The sequence below is a fragment of the Jaculus jaculus genome, chromosome 11 (genome assembly GCF_020740685.1).
Source record: "Jaculus jaculus isolate mJacJac1 chromosome 11, mJacJac1.mat.Y.cur, whole genome shotgun sequence".
Taxonomy (NCBI): domain Eukaryota; kingdom Metazoa; phylum Chordata; class Mammalia; order Rodentia; family Dipodidae; genus Jaculus; species Jaculus jaculus.
Genome location: NC_059112.1, coordinates 93563794 through 93578529, shown reverse-complemented (window position 1 = coordinate 93578529; position 14736 = coordinate 93563794). Strand labels below are relative to the sequence as shown.

At 40.8% G+C, this 14736-nt stretch overlaps 1 protein-coding gene across 5 annotated transcripts in view; it reads right to left on the bottom strand.

Annotated features, from left to right (window-relative positions):
- Positions 1-14736, bottom strand: part of Atp11b (ATPase phospholipid transporting 11B (putative)) — a 114000-nt gene that overhangs the window by 90498 nt on the left and 8766 nt on the right. The window lies entirely within an intron of this gene.

Sequence of the window (14736 nt, the reverse complement as noted above, 5' to 3'; positions counted from 1 at the left end):
TAAAGCCTGCAGGCCTGGGCTTGAATCCCCAGTGCCTACATAAAGCCAGATAGATCCACAAAGTGGTACATGTATCTGGAGTTGATTTGCAGGGGCAAGAAGCTCTGGTGCTCCCAAACTCACCCACTCTCTTGCTTGTAAATAAATAAAATTATTTTAAAAGAGAACACTTATACTTTATTTCTCTAACACTGCACTCTATTCCATGCTTGTAAGTTAATCTTCAAGATTCCTTGATGGGGCTTGAGAAGGTCCTAACAAGCTGAAAGCACTCCTTTCTTTGGTTTTAACAACAACAACAAAAGACTTTAAATTTCCTTTTCTTTTTTCTTTTCACTTGTTAGAATTTCTGTTTTATTTCACTGAAACATATTAGTTGATTATTTTTTCATTAAATCTTTTTGTTATTATTATTAACAATATATTTCATATGGATATATCATGTATTCATTGGTACCTTCTTTTCCCTCATTCCAGCCCCCATTCCACTAGGGAACCTCCTCAGTGAGGTAGCAGGTATTCCCTATGAGGTTGTGGTTTATGTGTTGTGGGAATAGCAGTCAGCTATTTTGGGGGGGAGAGAATGCTTCTGGGCATGATGTCTCAAACTGTGGCTCTTAACAATCTTTCTGATCCCTCTTCTGCAAAATTCCCTAAGCTGTGGTGGGTGAGTTTTAAGTCTACTTCACCCTAACAGGATGTACATGCTAGTGGAATAGTGGCACACATCCCTGGTGGGTAACCAATAGCTTTCTGATTGGCTAAGAGATCCACTCAGTATAAAGGAACCCATATCTGGAATTGGGAAGCACATCAGAATCCTATGGACAAAGATTATGCTCTCCAGTGTCAAGCTCTCATTAGTCTTTGGCTAAAAGAGGGGTTTCATACATCAATTTTCCCTAAATTAATAATGCTTATCCCATGTAAACTATGATGACTTCATAGTCCATTGGAGAATCTGTTTTTCTTTTTCAGAAGATAGCAAGACCAGAGGAGATAAACTACCCCTTGCATTTCAGCCAAGTCACAGCTGAAACCATGGAGGAATTGGGGAGATGAGCAAGAGTGTTGCTTCCATGGCGAATTTAATAATCTGCACTAGGGGGAAGCAGACAGACCCTGAGGACACTCAACACCTACCAAAGCAGAGATCCTGAGGGTCCTATGAGCTCATCACTGAAATAGACTTAAAACTTAATTTTTTCATTTTTCAGATGATGGCCAAGAGCTGTTACTAGTAGTACTAAGTTGTAAGGGTCACTTAGACTTGGTATTCATCAAACACAATAGACCACTTTTAGATATTACTAGAGTCTACTAACGTTACACCAAGGACAGAAGCTGCTTCCATGCAGACGTGGAGCATCTGTCTAATACTTCCCCAACACAGACACACAAAGATCTGGGTATTCCCATTTTTTGTTTCGTGCTCTGGGACTGTACAGATTCAGTTTGTATGGTCTATAAAATACATGATGTTTAACTTTATTTGTTCATATTTGGGATCTCCAACTTTGCTTCTGTAACACTTTGAAATAGTGATTAGCACATATGTGGATGTGCTTGTATGTGTCATGTACCTGACTTTAGAAATCACTCTCTTAAGGAAAATAATAGTAGCATGAACATTCACTTTCCTTGTAAATTTACTATTAAACATTTCACATTTTGGGCTAGAGAGATGGCTCAGTGGTTAAGTGCAGTTCCTACACAAACATGAGGGTCTGAAGGTGCCTCAGACTACCCAAGTTCAAAATCTCTAGATCCCCCATAAACATTTGACATTTTCTAAATGAATGAGTGAGCAAATAAACAAATACTTTGAATAATACCATTTCAGTTTCTGATAGTATATCTCAAAGAGGGAACACAGGAAACTGATCTATCAACAGGAAGGTGGGACACAGGACTGCTCAGGGCATATTTAACTCAGCATCACTTGGAAACCATGTTGGCATGTGCCTCTACTGTAGCTCTTGCCCTCTTGCTGGGTTTTCTGCCATCTTTCTCTTCATTATCATTGTGTATTCAGCTCCACTGAACAGACTGGAGGTGGCCAAGTGATAAAAATGTACTTGATCTGGGGCTGGACAGATGGCTTAGTGATTAAAGCACTTGCCTGCAAAACCTAAGGACCTATGTTTGACTCTCCAGATCCCATGTAAGCCAGACACACAAAGAGACACAAATGTGCATGGTCGCATGTGCACACAAGGTGGTGCATGCATCTGGAGTTCAGTTGCAGTACCTGGAGGCCCTGGCACACCAATTCTCTTTCCCTCTCTCTTATATAAAAAAGGTCAGTCTGCTGGGCTTGCCTCAAAAAAAAACAAAACAAAAAAAACTGTACCTTATCTGTTACTACTTTTCTTCTACTAGGCTATATATCAGCATGTAAGCTTCAGAGATAAATTAGGAAAAAAAAGTAAAGTTAAGGGAAGAAGATGTCAAAATGATTTGAGGACCAACCACTAATAATAAAGATTATTTTTCTGTTAGGTTTCCACTAAGATTAACAATTACGATTCTGTACATCTAAAGAGAGAAAATAACAAATGTACCCAAATTAACAGAAAGGCAAGCCTAGTAATATATCAGGTATGACCAGATTTAACATAAATGCACACAAGCTTCAGGAAGCACAGCTTACCACCCCAATCAGCCATCCCTACTGAACCTGAGATCTTGCAGTCATTTTAAGGGGGTGTACTAAACCCATTTCAATCAGTTTTTAAGAGGAATTAAAAAAAAAATCTACACAGCAACTGCATACTCTAAGATAATCAAAACTTAAGGCAGTTACAAAAGAAAAATACGCTTTTTTATTATTCTTAAACATAATGTAGCATATACTTAGGCATTCCAAGGTTTTCAGCTATGACTTATGTAATTTCACCCAACCTTATCATAATCAATGACATGCTGATTGTGTGGCTAAACATATGCATGTTCACATTCAAAAAGAGTTAAAACCAATCCATGTCACCATAGTGTACATGTAGCCAATGTCCCATATGGAAATTAAACTTACAACCTCATTTTAGTATCACTGTCTCTGCGAAAAAACTAGCAATGAACTAAATCAAAATTAAAAATTTTTATTAATTAGTAAAAATAAAAATTTCTGATACATGCACATTTTTCTGACAAGTGTGCATAGGTTTCATGACATTAAAAAGCTTAAAACTGTGGGGAAGATAGCTCAGCAGTTAAAGGTACTTGCTTATAAAGCTGGCCAGCCTGGGCTTGATTCCCTGGTACCCAGATGCACAAAGTAGTCCATGTATCTAAAATTAATTTGCAGCAGCAAGAGGCTTTGACATGCTCTCTCTCTGTGTGTCTATCTAATGAATGAATAAAATATTTTAAAAGAACCTTAAAAACATCTAACCTAATATCTTTATTTATAAGCTGTCCCCACACCTACTTCATATTAAAAACCCCAGATTGGAATCTTTAAAAAAAATATATGAAAGCTGGGCATGGTGGTGAACGCCTTAAATCCCAGCACTTGGGAGGCAGAGGTAGGAAGATTGCTGTGAGTCCGAGGCCACCCTGAGACTACATAATGAATTCCAGGTCAGCCTGGGCTAGAGCAAGACCCTACCTTGAAAGAAAAAAGAAAAAGGAATGCTTCACAAATTTGCTTGTCAGGCTAATTTTCTCTGAATTGTACCAATTTTAGTTTGTGTGCTGCTGAAGCGAGCACGAAATCTTTATTTTAGTAATATATTTCTACTATCTTTAACAGAAATGGAAACAAACATCATTAGTAAAATTAACTGCATAAGTATACTGTTAGCAAGTTCAAGCACAGTCTCACATTTTCCCTAGATATGCTCTGGGTAATTCTGTGGTATGAAGGAGAAAGGCAACTGGAATTCCCTGATCAGATCATGGTCCATGCCAGTTTCAGACCTCTGGCACACACTACAGTTCCTGTTGTCATCCAGTCTGTCCTCCCACACCCAAGGCCCTGGTGCTGGCCTGCTTCTTCAGCCTCTCATTGTATCTAGTCCTGAGAAATGGAAGTAGGCCATGAGATTTAATGCTATTATTTGGTAAAAAGTAGAGACGACAGGGGGAGTGCAGTGAAGGAAAATCAATCCAAACTAATTACTCTTCAAAAAAAAAAAAAAAAAAAAGCATGAAACTCATCTAGGACTTAGCCTCTGCCTTGGAGTTAATGGGGTCTTACTTATATCACTTACTCTCTAATTCTCTCTTATATACTTGAGATCAAACCACACAACTGTTTTCTAGCTTGAATATTAAGCAATCTGCATGAATACTTAATAACCTTACGAAGCAGCTGGAATGACTACTTAGTTAGGAAAGAGGCTGGATTTGGGACTGGAGTCTAGCAAGCCTTAAGGATGACAGCTTAAGTCAAGTGTGTCTGAGAGCGTTTAGTAAGAGTGCATGGCACAAGAAGAGACCAGGGTAAGAGAGGACTCTCAGGTGCACAAATGAAGATGCACAGGTGAGAAAAGTAATAAGCCAAGGCAAAAGCTCATCAGAATAGGAAGTGTGTGGCAGGACCCAGGAAGAAGTTTCTTTCAACAATAAAATTGTTTCACATATACTGCCAAAAAAGATGAGAAATGAAAACAAAAACAGAGTGAGGGGCTGAGGAGATGGCTCAGTAGCTAAAGGTGCTTATTTGCAAAACCTGATGGCCCAGGTTCAATTCCCCAGTACCCATGTAAGGCCAGATGCACAAAGCTTTACATGCATCTGGAGTTCATTTGCAGTGGTAGGAGGCTCTGGTGCATCCAATTCTCCCTCTCATAAATAAATAATAAAACTATATAAAACAGCAGAGTTAAGTAATTAGGAATTACTTAGTGGATTTTGCCTGCGTGGTTTGAGTACAGTTTAGAGGGCAAAATTCAGAATGTAACAAGGTAGGTGGAGGTGGAGGAGGGCGGGGAAGAAGACAAAGTATTAACTATGGAAAAACTGAAAGATTTTTACTTTAAGCTAATCCTAAGGTTTAAAATCAAAGATCTGATAGTGAGAGACAAAAATTAACTTCTGGAAAAGAAAAAAATTAAAGGAAAAGGAAGAAACAAAGGATTAAGAAATAAACTATTAACTTGAAGTTCTTATTTGAAGAGAATATTTTTGTTGTTTTATTTATTTTAAAGATGAAAATGAGCCAGGAGTGGTGGTACATGACTTTCACCCCAGCACTCAGGAGGCCGAGGCAGGAGGAGTATTGAGAGTTTGAAGCCAGCCTGAGACTACATAGTGAATTCCAGGTCAGCCTGGGCTAGAGCAAGACCCTACCTTGAAAAACTAAAAAGATTAAAAAAATAAAAGAATAAAGACAAAAATGAAAGCTGAAAGCATCTGCTACCATAATTTCTATTTTGCAATTTTAAGTCTGAGAAATAGCTTTTTACAGTATGTTTCTATTTATCCAGTGTGTTTATCAAGTTCCTGCCTTTCTGTGGTTTTCTATGTATAGTAAGATCTCTTACAGAGACAATAATGGGCTATAAAAATCAGGTCACCAGTTCTTCCCTCATTAACACTAAAATTAACTCCAAAACTCACATTCAGGGCTGAAGAGATGGCTTAGTGGTTACGATGCTTGACAGCAAAGCCTAAGGACTAAGGTTCAACTCCCCAGAAGCCACGTAAGCCAGATACACATGGTGGTGCACGTATCTGAAGTTTGTTTGCAGTGGCTAGAGATCCTAGTGCACCCATTCTCTTGCCTGCCTCAAATCAATAAAAATAAAAAAATTAAAACTCACATTCAATTGGGAACTTCACGCATTTATTTATTTGCAGATTGCCAAGAGTCTACGTCCTCTGCCATTTAGTTATACTTTAGTCACTACTAATATGTGTATATTTTTGTACAACTAAAATGAAACACTGGGGCTGGAGAAATGGCTTAGCAGTTAAGGTACTTGCCTGCAAAGCCAGAGAACCCAGGTTCCACTCCCCAGGACCCATATAAGCCAGATGCACAAGGTGGCACGTGTGTCTGGAGTTCATCAGCAGTGGCTGGAAGCCCTGGCATGCCCATTTTCTCCCCCCCACTCTCTCACATAAATAAATAAATAAATATTTTTAAAAAATGAAACACTGGGCTGAAGAGATGGTTCAGTAGTTAAAGACAACTGTTTTTGTAAACTCTGATGACTGGGGTTCAACTGCCCAGTACCCATGTAAAGCCAGATGCACAAAGTGGCACATGTGTCTGAAGTTCGTCTGCAACAGCAGAAGGCGCTGGTGTGCCCTTTTGTCCCCCTTCCCTCTCACATAAATATTTTTTAAGAGATGGAGCACTATTACAAAATGTAGAGATTTTATTTTCTACATTAATGGTAATCACTCTGACTTCAGCTAATCATTATTCTCTACAGTTTTGGATTTCAGAGACCAACAAAACTTTTATTTATTTATTTTTAATTTTTGAGGTAGGGTCTCACTCTAGCCCAGGCTGACCTGGAACTCACTATGGAGTCTCAGGTTGGCCTCGAACTCACAGTGATCCTCCTACCTCTGCCTCCCAAGTGCTGGGATTAAAGATGTGCACCACCACGCCCGGCCCCAAAACATTTTTTAATTGAGAAACTGACAAACGGTTGACAGTCTTTTACCCACCTACCCTGCACCTCACACACACTCACAAAGAATATTAAGACAACAGCTGGGCATGGTGGCGCACACCTTTAATCCCAGCACTCGGGAGGCAGAGGTAGGAGGATCGCTGTGAGTTCGAGGCCACCCTGAGACTCCATAGTGAGTTCCAGGTCAGCCTGAACCAGGGTGAAACCCTATCTTGAAAAAACAAAAAAAAAAAAAACAAACAGAAACAACCACCAAAAAAAAAAAGAATATTAAAACAAAAGAACTAGGAAAAGAATGACTTAAAGGACGGTTGTTCTAAAGGTCTAAGAACAGTCCACAAGGGCTCTCTTTCCTCACCTAACCCACTTTAGGAACTGGATATGTAGCCCAGGCTGCCTCAAATTCATATTTTTGCCTCAACTTTCTAAGCATTACAGGTATGTGCCACTATACCTGTCTATCATTTGTTGACGAAATGTAAGTATGGTCATTGGCTTCTCAGATGAACACAAAAAAAGCTATTAATAAAAAAAAAAACTAAAAAATTTAAATAAGGGAGCAAGTGAGGAAGTACCAATAGCAGGCTGTGTTTGGGACTGTACTAGCGTGGGTAAGACAGTGCCAATGTTAGGTGGTGTTCGGGGCCTACGGGTTGGTGAGAAAGAGCTGATCTCACTGTGTTAGGGGCCAAACTAGGGGTGGGTAAGAGCTGAGCAGGGCTGTCAGGGCAGGGCTGCACTTCAGGAGGACCCAGTGACTTCTCCAAGCTTGCAGACTACACAGAAACCTGGAAGACCCAAACTCCAAGCCTGTGGCTATAGCCCTAGCACCCACGTTCTTGGGACTGACAGTACAGGGCCAACTGTGGGGCAAGGCGGGAAGTCATGCTCAGGTGGGCATGCTCCCTGCAAGCCTGACAATAGCTGTTAACAAGAGCATCCACGTTGCCTCAGTTCAGAGCAACCTGCTTGTCAGGCTTGGGCATCAGCCCTGGGCCCACAGGACCCCAGTGCAGATCATACTCCAAAGTCCTCAGGCAGTAAATAACACAGGAAGAAAAGATAGAGTGCTGCCTAGATAGCAAGCAAGTCAAGCAGGTGAGGGCCACACGCCAACCCACCTGGAGGTACCACATACGAGGAGGACACAGGTTAGATCCTAGGACAACAGGTGGACAACCTCCACATACTCCCTCCTTAACCAAAGCTGAACTGGTCAGAACAGAAACCAGTCACACCACAGCAGAGGTCAAAGTAGACATGGGCAAACCCCAAAGCAAAACAAACAAAGCAAGACAAGTCAATAGGTTCCCCAACAAAACACAAACTTGAGTAGTGGTCCTATATGTGAAAGACAAACATATGGAGAAACAGATCGGCAAGGCTGTCCTGTTTTCAATAGCCACACACACACAAAATTAAATATCAGGTTGGGAGTGGTGGTACATGCCTTTAGTCCCAGCCCTCAGCTTTTGGTAGGCAGAGGTAGGAGGAGAGCTGTGAGTTCAAGGCCACCCTGAGACTACAGAGTGAATTCCAGGTCAGCCTGTGCTACAGTAAGACCTTACCTCTAAAAACAACAACAAAAAATTTTTAATATCTTGGAATATGACTAACCAAGGAAGTGAAAGACTTGTACAATGAAAATATAAAAACACTGAAGAAAGAAACTGTCCTGATATGAGGAGATGGAAAGACCTCCTGTGCTCATGGATTGGAAGAATCAACAATGTAAAAATGGCCATCCTACCAAAAGCAATTTACAAATTCAATGCAATACCTATTAAAATTCCAGCAACTTTCTTCACAAAGAAAAAGTAGTTTCAAAATTCATATGGAACAATAGAAGGCCTTGGATATCCAAAACTATCCTCAGGGAAAAAAAAAAAAAAGCTTCAGGAGGTGTGGTGGTTTAATTCAGGTGTCCCCCATAAACTTAGGTGTTCTGAATGCAAGGTTCCCAGCTGATGGATATTTGGGAATTAATGCCTGCTGGAGGGAGTGTATTGTTGGGGTTGGGCTTATGGGTGTTATAGCCAGTGTCCCCATGCCAGTGTTTGGCACACTCTCCTGTTGCTATTGTCCTCCTTATGTTGGCCAGGGGGTGATGTCCACCCTCTGCTCATGCCATCGTTTTCCCTGCCAACACAGAGCTTCCCGTCAAGCCTGTAAGCCAAAATAAATCTCTTTTTTCCAGAAGCTGCTCTTGGTTGGGTGATTTCTACCAGCAATGTGAACCGGACTGCAACAGGAGGTATCACCATGCCTGATTTCAAATTACACTGCAAAAATGCTCTATTCACTAGGAATTGGAAACAACCCAGATGCCAATGATTGATGAATAGATAATGAAGATATAGTACACTTACATGATGTAATTATACTCAGAAGTATGAAAAACTGAAATAATGAAAATTCACAGGAAAATGGATGGTCTTAAAAAATATCCTAAGCAAGGTTATACAGACTATGTGGCCCCTAACTGGACCAGAGGAAGAGGAGTGTGAAAGAGAGTAAGCATTAGGACTTTTGGGTGTGTAACTAGAATGAGACCATGAAAAAGAGGAACCCGGGAGGGAGAAGAGGGGATACAGACAGACCAGTAGAAGGAAAGAATGTTAGGGGGTGGAGGTGGGAGTTCAGGAAAGGGAGGGTGTGGAGGGGAACTGCAGAAAACCAAAGACTAAGGCAGTCAGCACAATAGGAACCTTCCTGCTGGAAACCAGAATACAAGATAGAACCCCCAATTAAGTGAGGTGGATGGGCCAGAACAAAATGCCCAGGAGAAAGCTTAATCCTTAAACCACAGGGGCTCTGGTTTATGGATCCCAGGGCCCAATCTGGGTCCTCACAGCAAGCCATTTGATTCCTAAAAAATTCAGGCCTTTACCAAGCACCTAGTTACCAGACCAAGATAAAAGGTAAGATCCTACTGCTGAAGACACCACAGACTGCCATCTCAGAACACCAAGAGAAGGTGGAAACTATTTTTTAAAAAATTCACTTTGTGCCGGGTGTGGTGGCGCACGCCTTTAATCCCAGCACTTGGGAGGCAGAGGTAGGAGGATCACCATGAGTTCAAGGCCACCCTGAGACTACATAGTGAATTCCAGGTCAGCCTGGGCCAGAGTGAGACCCTACCTTGAAAAACCAAAAAATAAAAATAAAATTAAAAAATTCACTTTGTAAATCTAATGAGCACTAATGCAAGGTAATATACTTGGAACTGTGGAAAAACCAAGGTGAAAAAACAGAGTGTTTACCCTGAACAAAACATGTTTGTTTTTTAAAGTGGGCTTTACCCCACACCTGACGTCTCATAGGCAAGAGCCCTCTGTACTCTCTCCTCTTTCCTTCTCTTAATCTAATAAAATCTCTCTTAAAATTAAGAAAAATCACATTTTAAAAAAATAGTTGTTTCAGGCGTGGTGGCGCACACCTTTAATCCCAGCACTCGGGAGGCAGAGGTAGGAGGATTACCATGAGTTCGAGGCCACTCTGAGAGTACATAGTGAATTCCAGGTCAGCCTGAGTTAGATGTGACCCTATCTTGAAAAAAACCAACAAAAAAAGATTGTAATGCTCTCCTTTTGGAGTGTACCTATAATCAATATAAAGTGACCTTCCTTATTGTTCCTAACTAATGTTGGACTGAAGTCTACCTTGTCAGATATTAGGATAGCAACCCCTGCTTGTTTTCTAGGCCCATTTGCTTGAAATAATGTTTTCCAACTTTTCACCCTAAGATAGTGTCCATCTTTTGTAGAAAGGTGAGTTTCTTGGAGGCAACAAATTGAATGATCCTGCTTTCTAACTCACTCTGCAAACCTATGTCTTTTGGTTGGGGCATTGAGGCCACTGAGATTAAGAGTTATTATTGAAAGGTGTGTATTAATTTTTTCAATTTTTCTTGTTTTGTAGTTCTTCTGATTTCACCTTTGCTTTCTTGTATTAACTAGTATTTGAATATAGTTTGTTTTTCCAGGTTCATTACAAGTATGCTTTTCTTTCTCTTCAGCATGGAGGATCCTTTCAAGTATTTTCTGTAGGGCTGGTTTTGTCTTCAAATATTCCTTTAGCCTGCTTTTGTTGAGAATGTCCTTATTTCTAATGTCTATTTGAATGGATAGCTTTGCAGGATAAAGTAACCTAGATTGACAGTTGTTATCTTTCAGAACCTGGAATACATCATTCCAAACACTTCTGGCTTTTAAAGTTTTTGTTGAGTAATCTGCTGTGATTCTGACGGAACTGCCTTTGTATGTGACTTGATTTTTCTTTCTAACTGCTTTCAATATATCTTCTTTGGTTTGTATGTTTGGTAGTTTAATTATAATATGGCGAGGAGAGGTTCTTTCTAGGTTTTGTCTGTTTGGTGTTCTAAAGGATACCTGTATGTGCAATGGCATTTCTTTCCCAATTTGGGGGAAGTTTTCTTCTATGATTTTGTTGAAAATGCCTACTATGCCTCTGGAATGAAATTCTCCTACTATACCCTGAATTCTTATGTTTGATCTTTTCATAGTGTCCTGAATGTCTTGAAATTCCATTCTTACTTTCCTATTAGTTTGTCTTTCTCTTTGTGCAACTGTATTAGATCTGTCACCTGGTCGAGGCCTTTTGGGTTGAGTAATGTAAGCTCAATGATAAGTTTGCCTAGCAAGGCTCTGAGTTCAATTGCCAGCACTGACCCCCGCCCTTCCCCAGCAAAAAAGAACTTAACTAAAAGGTCTTTTAGTAAGCACAGGAAGAAGCTCTAGAGTTGAGGCACAGCAAAAGTTTTGAAAGCCAAGGTAACCATGCTTAAGGGCATCCTCAGCCACAATCAGGTCTGCAAAGCTGGGCATGACGGCCCATGCCTATAGTCCCAGTATCAGGGAGGCTGAGCTAGGACAGTTGCCATGAGTTCCAGACCATCCTGTAATACAGAGTGAGTTCCAGATGAGTTTGGACTACAATGAGTTATCATCTGAAAAATCAGAAAAAGAAAAACAGGAGGAGGAAGGAAATGATCATCCACACGCTACTCACCATCAGCACCCAAGACAGCAGCTCTGGGGGTGGGCCCTAACACTCTTGGGAAAGCACCTGCAGCAGAAACATGCTTGATGACTATGGCATCAGGTTTAGAAGACATCATACTGTGTCCCCACTGTAGATTTCAAGGCCAGCAAAGTACCAAGTCCAGCAGACTGTGGAGAAATTCTGGGATACTGATGGCCCCAAAGTCAATACCCTGATCACTGGCTTCTGACTTGATGCTTTGGATGCTGTCAACAAAACTGAATTACCTAAAAGAGTCTACCTGACTGATTATAAATTTACGATTTTTTCCAACATACACACACACACACACACACACACACACACAAACAAAAAAAAAAAAAAAAAAAACCAGCCAGGCATGGTGGTGGTTGCCTTTAATCCCAGCACAAGGTAGAAGTAGGAGGATCGCCATGGCAAGGCCAGCCTGAGACTACACAGTGAATTCTAGGTTAGCTTGGTCTAGAGTGAGACCCTAGACCTTGGCAGGGGGTGGGGGGTGGATTAAAAGAGAGGTTGGGGAGATGGCTCAGTGGATAAAGTGCTTGTTGCTCAAGTTCAATCCTCCCCAGGTCCCAAATAAAAAAGCTGGAAACTCTGTTGGGCTTCTGTAATCCAGCAGGCTGACAGTGACTGCAAGGTGGGAGTCAGGTAGAATTTCCTAGAGTAAGACAGAGACCCTGCTTCAATGGGGCGAAAGGAGATAATCCACTACCTGAAATTGCCTTCTGATATCCACGGGCATAATATAGTACATGTACATAACACACACACACACACACACACACACACACACACACACACAGAGTAAATAAAGTTTTAAAAAGTAAAACAGCCAGGTGTGGCGGCACATACCTTTAATCCCAGCACTCAGGAGGCAGGAGGAAGGAGGATAGGGATCACTGTGAGTTCAAGGTCACTCTGAGACTACATAGTGAATTCCAGGTCAGCCTGGGCTACAGGGAGACCCTAGCCCCCCAAAAAAGTAAAACAAATAAAGTGAGTTTTTTTTTTCTTTCTGAAAGAAAATTCTAAGTCATTAAACTTAATTCATTTTTTTTTTCTGAAAAAGAATTAAGTCAATAGTTGTTGGTCACTTTTTCTATATAATATTATCAAGTTTTTCTTTGGAGTAGTTTTAAAGCAATCTAATTTCATTTTAGACATAATAAAGGGTCAATTAAAAAAGACAAAAAGGGGCTGGAGAGATGGCTTAGCGGTTAAGCGCTTGCCTGTGAAGCCTAAGGACCCTGGTTCGAGGCTCGGTTCCCCAGGTCCCACGTTAGCCAGATGCACAAGGAGGCGCACGTGTCTGGAGTTCGTTGGCAGAGGCTGGAAGCCCTGGCGCGCCCATTCTCTCTCTCTTCCTCTATCTGTCTTTCTCTCTGTGTCTGTCACTCTCAAACAAACAAACAAACAAACAAATAAATAAATAAATAAAATAAAAAAAAGACAAAAAGACAGTTGGGTGTGGTGGGACAAACCTTTAATCCCAGCACTCAGGAGGCAGGGGGAGGAGATGGCCTTAAATTCAAGGCCACCCAGAGATACATAATGAATTCCAATCAGCCTGAGATAAAGTGAAACTCTCCCTCAAAAAAAGGGACAAAAGTAGCCGGGCGTGGGGCGTGGTGGTGCACGCCTTTAATCCCAGCACTTGGGAGGCAGAGGTAGGAGGATCACCGAGAGTTGAGGCCACCCTGAGAATACATAGTGAATTCCAGGTCAGCCTGAGCTAGAGTGAGACCCTACCTTAGAAAACCAAAAAGGGACAAAAGACAAGAACCCTATCTCCTTTTAGCATTTTCAACTTCTATTTCAGTATCTTAAACCTCTGAAACATCAAAGCAATATTTGGACTCCCAAGCATTACAAAATGAAAAAGAAAACATCTCAAAACATTTGCCAAGCTCTTCAAAAGAGAACTTATAATACTTTGGCTTGTAACATACAATATTTGTTGGAGAAGCTATATATACCAGTGAATAAGCAAGGCCTAACTAACTACTACAATACATGTCATTGAAAGAATGGCCACAACACTCAAGTCCAAATGGATCAAAGACCTCACTATAAGACTGTAAACTCGGATACTACTGGAAGAGAAAACAGAAACTTTCCACGATATAGGAGTGGAAAAGACTTCCAGAACAAAACCTCAGTAGCTCAGGAAATTAAACAACCACTCAACCAATGGAATCTCATGAAGCTGAAAAGTTTTTTCACAGACAAACATACAATAAGTAGAGCCAACAGATTACCCACAGAATGGGAGAAATTTTTTGCTGGCTATATAATTGACAGAGGCCTAATTTCTAGAATCTACAAGCAACTCAAAAACCTAAACAATAAAAAGTGAAACAACGCACTCACAAAATGGGGTAGAGAACTGGACAGAGAGTTCTCAGGGGAAGAATACAAATGGCAAACACACACTGAAGAAAATGTTCAACACCCCTAGCCATCAGGGAAATGCAAATTAAAACAACTGATGGCTACTCCCACAATGCACAACCCACAGTCCCCAACGAGGAGGGTCCCTTTGGAAAGGGAGGACAGGGAGGAGGCTAATGATGGTACCAACATGGCTGTTTACATACTGAGTATGCACATAACTAATAAACATAAATAAATAAATAAATAAATAAAGAATGGCCATGGCTGTAGAATTCTGATCACTTTTCTTTTCCTTTATAAGATCATTACCACCAACTCTGGAATTCCCTGTCACCCACACATTCCTTTCCCTGGAACATTTTCTAGCCTCATTTGGATAGGGAGAGGGACTGTGGTTTCATTCTCCAGCACTAATGCTGTTCCACACTACCCATTTCCAGGAAACACTCTCTGGGTTCAAGCTCTGACTGACATTAATTAGCTGATGAATTTGGAACAGTCCATAATTTGTACCCTTCTCTTTACTTCACAAAGGCAAAGATAAATACCTTTCTTTTTTCCTGTGAAGAACACTTAGCCACAACAGAGAGCATGTTAAACTGCCTTCTAAATATCTGTATTTGTTCCATAGATTACTATACTTGAAGCTTTTTACAGAAGTTTCTTGACACAATGGGCAGATGCCAAGAAGTGACCAGTATGT